This window comes from Ascaphus truei, chromosome 2, assembly GCF_040206685.1.
Source record: "Ascaphus truei isolate aAscTru1 chromosome 2, aAscTru1.hap1, whole genome shotgun sequence".
NCBI classification, from domain to species: Eukaryota; Metazoa; Chordata; class Amphibia; order Anura; family Ascaphidae; genus Ascaphus; species Ascaphus truei.
Window position 1 is genome coordinate 451,423,470 of NC_134484.1, and position 10,119 is coordinate 451,433,588.

Below are 10,119 nucleotides of genomic sequence, written 5' to 3' on the forward strand. Positions count from 1 at the left end.
TCTGGTCCTGCTCCAGTGCCCTATGCGTTTCTTTCTGTGGGAACTTCTCATGGGGATATAATTTGTGATTGCGGTGTCCATCTTTAAATAGTCCTTAATTGATTTCATACCGGAAACAGGTGCAAAATAGCAAAGTGCATACTTAAGTCCCAATTGGACACAGACTACAAAGGAACTGAATGCATAATAGTAATGAGCAATGCTACAATGATAAAGAGAAGATAATTACTAAAACTGATCTACTTACATATTGGAGGGTGGGGTAGAGATAGAACCCAAATACAGCACTCAGGTTCACGCTCTGTATGATGAGTGAATGATTTAAAACATAACTTTATTAACTGTACCAAGTAAATAAAATAGTGGGTATTAAAAACTGACGACCTGAAGGGATAATGACCTTCAATACTGGAACCGTATAGGTTCAGGGTCTAGAGTGTTGGTGTGTTCTGTGAGATACAGGTTGCACACTAACCAGCAGTCCTAGTGAGGATCTGAGGTAAATAACCAATCTGTACTGGCTGGCTCTAAGGTAAGTACTATTGGCTGAAATCACTTAGGCACAACTGGTGAGGCTAAATAGTAAATTATGTACTCATAGAAGTTCATGACGAATAACTGGTAAGTTGCTAGAGGTCAGTCTCAATACAGTCCTTATAAGGTAAGTAGAGACTTCTAGCTGCAATCAGTAAATGTAAGGTCCTTATAAGGTAGGTGAGGTGCTTGATCAGGTTGACCTGAAGTAACCTGCTTCTGTATACAGTAATGGTGAGGGTGTGACCTCTGATAACCTTAATTGCAGTGTGGACAGGTTAGTAGAACAATGGGCAGGCTGATACAGAATAGAGCACGTTCACACATATAGCTGTGACTAGCAAAACCAATTAAAACAATGAGTGTATAAAGGATACATGAACTGGTTAGTGTGCAACCTGTATCTCACAGAACACACCAACACTCTAGACCCTGAACCTATACGGTTCCAGTATTGAAGGTCATTATCCCTTCAGGTCGTCAGTTTTTAATACCCACTATTTTATTTACTTGGTACAGTTAATAAAGTTATGTTTTAAATCATTCACTCATCATACAGAGCGTGAACCTGAGTGCTGTATTTGGGTTCTATCTCTACCCCACCCTCTTCTGTGCATATACCCAAAGCACCGTTCACTGATTATTTGTTTGAGGCAGTAGCAGGGGCTCCCCTATTGCTTTATATAAACTACTTACATATTGCAAATCTTATGAGATATGAATTCATACATACTGTATAGCATCAGGGGGGAGAAAGGGTTAGAGATACATGGCATACATATAATGGTGCTGCTTCATCAGGATTTGGGTCCTGATGAAGGAGGTTTGACTGTCTGCAACTGGGCCCCTGCAAAAAAAAAATCCCATTTTAAAAGAATAAGCATTGTAGGTGACAGGTTATTTCTGTGTCTCACACTGCCACACTGTCTGAACCCCTCTCTGTGTCTCACACTGCCGCACTGTCTGAACCCCTCTCTGTGTCTCACACTGCCGCACTGTCTGATCCCCTCTCTGTGTCTCACACTGTCTGATCCCCTCTCTGTGTCTCACACTGCCACACTGTCTGATCCCCTCTCTGTGTCTCACACTGCCGCACTGTCTGATCCCCTCTCTGTGTCTCACACTGCCACACTGTCTGATCCCCTCTCTGTGTCTCACACTGCCACACTGTCTGATCCCTCTCTGTGTCTCACACTGCCACGCTGTCTGATCCCCTCTCTGTGCCTCACACTGCCACACTGTCTGATCCCCTCTCTGTGTCTCACACTGCCACACTGTCTGATCCCCTCTCTGTGTCTCACACTGCCACACTGTCTGATCCCCTCTCTGTGTCTCACACTGCCACACTGTCTGATCCCCTCTCTGTGTCTCACACTGCCACACTGTCTGATCCCCTCTCTGTGTCTCACACTGCCACACTGTCTGATCCCTCTCTGTGTCTCACACTGCCACACTGTCTGATCCCCTCTCTGTGTCTCACACTGCCACACTGTCTGATCCCCTCTCTGTGTCTCACACTGCCACACTGTCTGATCCCCTCTCTGTGTCTTACACTGCGACACTGTCTGATCCCCTCTCTGTGTCTCACACTGCCACACTGTCTGATCCCCTCTCTGTGTCTCACACTGCCACACTGTCTGATCCCCTCTCTGTGTCTCACACTGCCACACTGTCTGATCCCCTCTCTGTGTCTCACACTGCCACACTGTCTGATCCCCTCTCTGTGTCTCACACTGCCAAACTGTCTGATCCCCTCTCTGTGTCTCACACTGCCACACTGTCTGATCCCCTCTCTGTGTCTCACACTGTCTGATCCCCTCTCTGTGTCTCACACTGCCACACTGCCACACTGTCTGATCCCCTCTCTGTGTCTCACACTGCGCACTGTCTGATCCCCTCTCTGTGTCTCACATTGCCACACTGTCTGATCCCCTCTCTGTGTCTCACATTGCCACACTGTCTGATCCCCTCTCTGTGTCTCACACTGCCACAATGTCTGATCCCCTCTCTGTGTCTCACACTGCCACACTGTCTGATCCCCTCTCTGTGTCTCACACTGCCACACTGTCTGATCCCCTCTCTGTGTCTCACACTGCCACACTGTCTGATCCCCTCTCTGTGTCTCACACTGCCACACTGTCTGATCCCCTCTCTGTCTCACACTGTCTGATCCCCTCTCTGTGTGTCACACTGCCACACTGTCTGATCCCCTCTCTGTGTCTCACACTGCTACACTGTCTGATCCCCTCTCTGTGTCTCACACTGCCACACTGTCTGATCCCCTCTCTGTGTCTCACACTGCCACACTGTCTGATCCCCTCTCTGTGTCTCACACTGCCACACTGTCTGATCCACTCTCTGTGTCTCACACTGCCACACTGTCTGATCCCCTCTCTGTGTCTCACACTGTCTGATCCCCTCTCTGTGTGTCACACTGCCACACTGTCTGATCCCCTCTCTGTGTCTCACACTGCCACACTGTCTGATCCCCTCTCTGTGTCTCACACTGCCACACTGTCTGATCCCCTCTCTGTGTCTCACACTGCCACACTGTCTGATCCCTCTCTGTGTCTCACACTGCCACACTGTCTGATCCCCTCTCTGTGTCTCACACTGCCACACTGTCTGATCCCCTCTCTGTGTCTCACACTGCCACACTGTCTGATCCCCTCTCTGTGTCTTACACTGCGACACTGTCTGATCCCCTCTCTGTGTCTCACACTGCCACACTGTCTGATCCCCTCTCTGTGTCTCACACTGCCACACTGTCTGATCCCCTCTCTGTGTCTCACACTGCCACACTGTCTGATCCCCTCTCTGTGTCTCACACTGCCACACTGTCTGATCCCCTCTCTGTGTCTCACACTGCCAAACTGTCTGATCCCCTCTCTGTGTCTCACACTGCCACACTGTCTGATCCCCTCTCTGTGTCTCACACTGTCTGATCCCCTCTCTGTGTCTCACACTGCCACACTGCCACACTGTCTGATCCCCTCTCTGTGTCTCACACTGCGCACTGTCTGATCCCCTCTCTGTGTCTCACATTGCCACACTGTCTGATCCCCTCTCTGTCTCACATTGCCACACTGTCTGATCCCCTCTCTGTGTCTCACACTGCCACAATGTCTGATCCCCTCTCTGTGTCTCACACTGCCACACTGTCTGATCCCCTCTCTGTGTCTCACACTGCCACACTGTCTGATCCCCTCTCTGTGTCTCACACTGCCACACTGTCTGATCCCCTCTCTGTGTCTCACACTGCCACACTGTCTGATCCCCTCTCTGTCTCACACTGTCTGATCCCCTCTCTGTGTGTCACACTGCCACACTGTCTGATCCCCTCTCTGTGTCTCACACTGCTACACTGTCTGATCCCCTCTCTGTGTCTCACACTGCCACACTGTCTGATCCCCTCTCTGTGTCTCACACTGCCACACTGTCTGATCCACTCTCTGTGTCTCACACTGCCACACTGTCTGATCCACTCTCTGTGTCTCACACTGCCACACTGTCTGATCCCCTCTCTGTGTCTCACACTGTCTGATCCCCTCTCTGTGTGTCACACTGCCACACTGTCTGATCCCCTCTCTGTGTCTCACACTGCCACACTGTCTGATCCCCTCTCTGTGTGTCACACTGCCACACTGTCTGATCCCCTCTCTGTAACTCACACTGCCACACTGTCTGATCCCCTCTCTGTGTCTCACACTGCCACACTGTCTGATCCCCTCTCTGTGTCTCACACTGTCTGATCCCCTCTCTGTGTCTCACACTGCCACAGTGTCTGATCCCCTCTCTGTGTCTCACACTGTCACACTGTCTGATCCCCTCTCTGTGTCTCACACTGCCACACTGTCTGATCCCCTCTCTGTGTCTCACACTGTCTGATCCCCTCTCTGTGTCTCACACTGCCACACTGTCTGATCCCTCTCTGTAACTCACACTGCCACACTGTCTGATCCCCTCTCTGTGTCTCACACTGCCACACTGTCTGATCCCCTCTCTGTGTCTCACACTGCCACACTGTCTGATCCCCTCTCTGTGTCTCACACTGCCACACTGTCTCATCCCTTCTCTGTGTCTCACACTGTCTGATCCCCTCTCTGTGTGTCACACTGCCACACTGTCTGATCCCCTCTCTGTGTCTCACACTGCCACACTGTCTGACCCCCTCTCTGTGTCTCACACTGCCACACTGTCTGATCCCCTCTCTGTGTCTCACACTGCCACACGGTCTGATCCCCTCTCTGTGTCTCACACTGCCACACTGTCTGATCCCCTCTCTGTGCCTCACACTGCCGCACTGTCTGATCCCCTCTCTGTGTCTCACACTGCCACACTGTCTGATCCCCTCTCTGTGTCTCACACTGCCACACTGTTTGATCCCCTCTCTGTGTCTCACACTGCCACACTGTCTGATCCCATCTCTGTATCTCACACTGCCACACTGTCTGACCCCCTCTTTGTGTCTCACACTGCCACACTGTCTGATCCCCTCTCTGTGTCTCACACTGCCACACTGTCTGATCCCCTCTGTGTCTCACACTGCCACACTGTCTGATCCCCTCTCTGTGTCTCACACTGCCACACTGTCTGATCCCCTATCTGTGTCTCACACTGCCACACTGTCTGATCCCCTCTCTGTGTCTCACACTGCCACACTGTCTGATCCCCTCTCTGTGTCTCACACTGCCACAATGTCTGATCCCCTCTCTGTGTCTCACACTGCCACACTGTCTGATCCCCTCTCTGTGTCTCACACTGCCACACTGTCTGATCCCCTCTCTGTGTCTCACACTGCCAAACTGTCTGATCCCCTCTCTGTGTCTCACACTGCCAAACTGTCTGACCCCCTCTCTGTGTCTCACACTGTCACACTGTCTGATCCCCTCTCTGTGTCTCACACTGCCACACTGTCTGATCCCCTCTCTGTGTCTCACACTGCCACACTGTCTGATCCCCTCTCTGTGTCTCACACTGCCGCACTGTCTGATCCCCTCTCTGTGTCTCACACTGCCGCACTGTCTGATCCCCTCTCTGTGTCTCACACTGCCACACTGTCTGCTCCCCTCTCTGTGTCTCACACTGCCACACTGTCTGATCCCCTCTCTGTGTCTCACACTGCCACACTACTGATCCCCTCTCTGTGTCTCACACTGCCACACTGTCTGATCCCCTCTCTGTGTCTCACACTGCCACACTGTCTGACCCCCTCTCTGTGTCTCACACTGCCACACTGTCTGACCCCCTCTCTGTGTCTCACACTGCCACACTGTCTGATCCCCTCTCTGTGTCTCACACTGCCGCACTGTCTGATCCCCTCTGTGTCTCACACTGCCGCACTGTCTGATCCCCTCTCTGTGTCTCACACTGCCGCACTGTCTGATCCCCTCTCTGTGTCTCACACTGCCACACTGTCTGATCCCCTCTCTGTGTCTCACACTGCCACACGGTCTGATCCCCTCTCTGTCTCACACTGCCACACTGTCTGATCCCCTCTCTGTCTCACACTGCCGCACTGTCTGATCCCCTCTCTGTCTCACACTGCCACACTGTCTGATCCCCTCTCTGTGTCTCACACTGCCACACTGTCTGATCCCCTCTCTGTGTCTCACACTGCCACACTGTCTGATCCCCTCTCTGTGTCTCACACTGCCACACTGTCTGATCCCCTCTCTGTGTCTCACACTGCCACACTGTCTGACCCCCTCTCTGTGTCTCACACTGCCACACTGTCTGATCCCCTCTCTGTGTCTCACACTGCCAAACTGTCTGATCCCCTCTCTGTGTCTCACACTGCCACGCTGTCTGATCCCCTCTCTGTGTCTCACACTGCCACACTGTCTGATCCCCTCTCTGTGTCTCACACTGCCACACTGTCTGATCCCCTCTCTGTCTCACACTGCCACACTGTCTGATTCCCTCTCTGTGTCTCACACTGCCACACTGCCTGATCCCCTCTCTGTGTCTCACACTGTCTGATCCCCTCTCTGTGTCTCACACTGCCACACTGCCTGATCCCCTCTCTGTGTCTCACACTGCCACACTGTCTGATCCCCTCTCTGTGTCTCACACTGCCACACTGCCTGATCCCCTCTCTGTGTCTCACACTGTCTGATCCCCTCTCTGTGTCTCACACTGCCGCACTGTCTGATCCCCTCTCTGTGTCTCACACTGCCGCACTGTCTGATCCCCTCTCTGTGTCTCACACTGCCGCACTGTCTGATCCCTTCTCTGTGTCTTTGTCACTCTCTGCCCTCCTTTTCCTTAGTCCCCTTCTGTATCTCCCATTGTGTGTCCCACCTCCTACCAGTCAACTGCCCATTTTAATTGGTATACATATGGCAGCCTCCAGGCTGGGACGCGCTGCTGCGTCCCGCACACGCTTCCGAGGCTCCAAAGTAGAGACTGGCAGAGCGACCAATGACCAATAATGCAACTTGTTAAAGAGCAAACACAATCCCAGTGTCAGGTACATTAGGTACAATGCTACTGTACTTACAGTCTAACATGCCATTTAACTTCATTGTAATGTTTATAGAATGTGTTACTGTGTTTATCATGCAGTGAGTTATGATACAGTGACCTCTAGATGAGATCAAGGTTATACAAATAAAGACATGTTTTTCTAACCCAGCCCTTCCAGTGAGTTTGAAATTGTTATTGAACTCCCCATGAGTGTGACTTACTTTGGACACTAGATGGCAGCAGCATTACATTCATATAATAACAATGATAATAATATTAATAATAGTAATAACTTTATTTATATGGTGCTTTTCTCCCAACGGGACACAAAGCGCTTCACAGTTACAAAAAGGGAAAAAGAAGAGAGCTTTTCAGGTTATAAACCAAACCAAACAGAAGGAAAGATACAATACAGGATGGAACGGTACTGTGGCTATTAAATGCCAGACAGGTTTGGGTTCTCTAATTAAATGGCTGGGTAAACAGGTAGGAGGCCTCTCGAACTGTATGAGGCAGATTGTTCCAGAGAGTGGGAGCAGCGCGGCTAAAAGCTCGGGCCCCAAAGGAAGCCAAGGAGTTATTTGTTAACGTGGTTTCACTAATCATTATTAAAACATTGCGTACTGGTTTTCTGTGTATATAAATACTATATTATTGCAGGGGGGGGCTGATTATCTGTATGGGTTACGGCCACATTATGAGCTGTTTTTAATCTCACGTTTTACCGCTGTGTGGCCCTTTCCGCTAGTTTTAGCGTTTAAAATGGAAATTAAGGCACGCTTTGCAAGAACGTATTTAATGAAAATGTCACCTTTTGCTCATAAGAAGTCGGTGGTAAGGTTTTCCTATACACATCACAGAAAAAAATACTTTTTTTTTTAGATTGAGATTCTCAAAAACTCATTAAAGTTTGGCCTTGAACCCCAGCAAAGATACCATGCAAGTAAGCAACTGAATATGCATTTATTGTTAAACTCACAGATATACAAACATGGTTTTCACAGAATATTAGGAGCAAATAGGCAGCACAAAAAATAGGGCAGAAAGAGGTGCAAGCAGAAAAACATCAATAACAATACATTGGTGAAATATTTATCTAGTTTTGTATCAGTACTATCATACACATGTAACGGGTATCCCCCCCCCCCAATCGCAGATCTGATGTGGGTGCAAGGAACATACGGTGTTACCATAGGTGTGGTGCATTACCTGTTGGCTCACAGGAGGGCTGAGCTTCCGCCACGGGGAACCTGGGGTAATTATACTAGGGGTGATCACTTACAACATCTTCTCGGTACAGCGCCTCCACCTGCGATGGCTCCCACCAGAGGGGGAGTGGTTCCTCGCAGGACAATCACAATAATAATCACTTACACGACAGCATGTATATTAACTATATGACTTTACTAACACACATATCACACATTACATAACATCATAACCTTATCACCTCAGGCCCAATGTCTGGCGTTCCCACCCAGTGTCCTGTAATCCCCCACACCCAATGTCCCGTACTCCTACGGGGGTCGTGGGTGACTGCGCAGTCACTATGAACTAATAGGCCTGTTGGTGCACATATAATTCAGAGGTACCTTCCGAGCACTCCGATGCTCGGGCCTGCAACACTCTTCTCAAAGGGTCAGACGTGCAATGCATCCGTCTGATCCTATCCAGGTACTTCTCCAGGAACCCCAACGAGGGTCCCACCGTCTCACGGTAACAGCAACCGAATCACGGGAACAGCAACCGCCGCTATCCCTATCTATCCCTAACTAACCCTAACGTGACAGGAACCCTAACCTAGGGCCTGTCCCTGATGAACCGCAACCTGGGGTGGCTTGGGGAAATCTCCTAGGGCCTGCGGAGTAATAACCTGCCCCACTCCCCTAGCTACCCAAGTCCCTAATCCTCCCTAACATCTAGCTACTCGCTACTCCTAACAGCCTGCAGCAGACACACAGCTCTCACCGTCAGCCTGCAGACATTCACACACGCTGCACACACTGCGCCCAGCACATGCAGCAACAACACACAGCAACCAATCCTACATACACCATACACTGGAGAGGGAGAGTCTATCTGGGGCCTAAGGGGTTAAGCGTCTGCCTACTCCCCTAACGAGGCCCAGTCCTGACTCCCACTAACAACTGACTAACCTGAGTGACAGGGTCCCTTACTCTAGGGCATCCCTGACAACACTCACTATATGGGATAACTAGAGCTATCTTGGGCCAAGGGGGTGCTGGCTAGTACAGGGGATCCCTCTCTCCCGTACCCTACCTCCTTCCCTTGTCTGCCTCCTTGCTCTGCTTCTTCCTGACTGCCTAACGTTCTGCAACTGACAAAAACCCTGTCTGCACACAACATTGTTGCAACTCTGCAGCATGAGAATCTGCCAGCTCTATTGGCTTCAATGCTGCCTGTGACAAGGGTGAAAGTGCAGTCCCCAGAGGCTGCTGGGAATTGTAGTCCTTGGCAAAGCTCTTTTCTATGGGGACCGCGTGCGCGATCTTTACTGCGCATGGGCGAAGCTCGCGCCAAAACCAAGAGGGCGGTGCCCGCCGGGAGAAGTCGCCGTCCCCTTCACCCACTGCCACAGGGGTAAGGCAGAGGGCAAAGGAAGATCAGGGGAACCGGGGGTGACCCCCTTACACACACATTATAAAACTTATGCCGTGCCTATAGTGCCGTCGATGGCGACGGCGACACGACGGGTGACATCACCCATCGCCACAGGTGAAAGTTATATTTCGCCGGGCGGTGGCGGCGCAGGTTTCCGGCCATTTGATTGGTTCAAGGGCCGTCACACGAGGCGACAGCCCTTGAAAAATCAAATTTTGCCGGCTACCAGTTGTCGCTCCGTCGCATTGTCGCCGTCGTGCTTACTATAAGAGCACGCGGCGGCAACGCGTTTGTTTTCAGGCAACGTCACCGTCGCCGGCACTATAAGCGCGGCCTTATGGTGGGTAAAAAAGTGACAAAACCCCTTAACCTTACGGTGTACAGCAAATAAAAACATCACTTGTGAGCACATTCACATGTCTGACAAGTATGCAGCCTTGCTTTTCACCATTATCAGTGTTTCCACTGCAGCCAGGGATTCTGGGAAATGGTAAA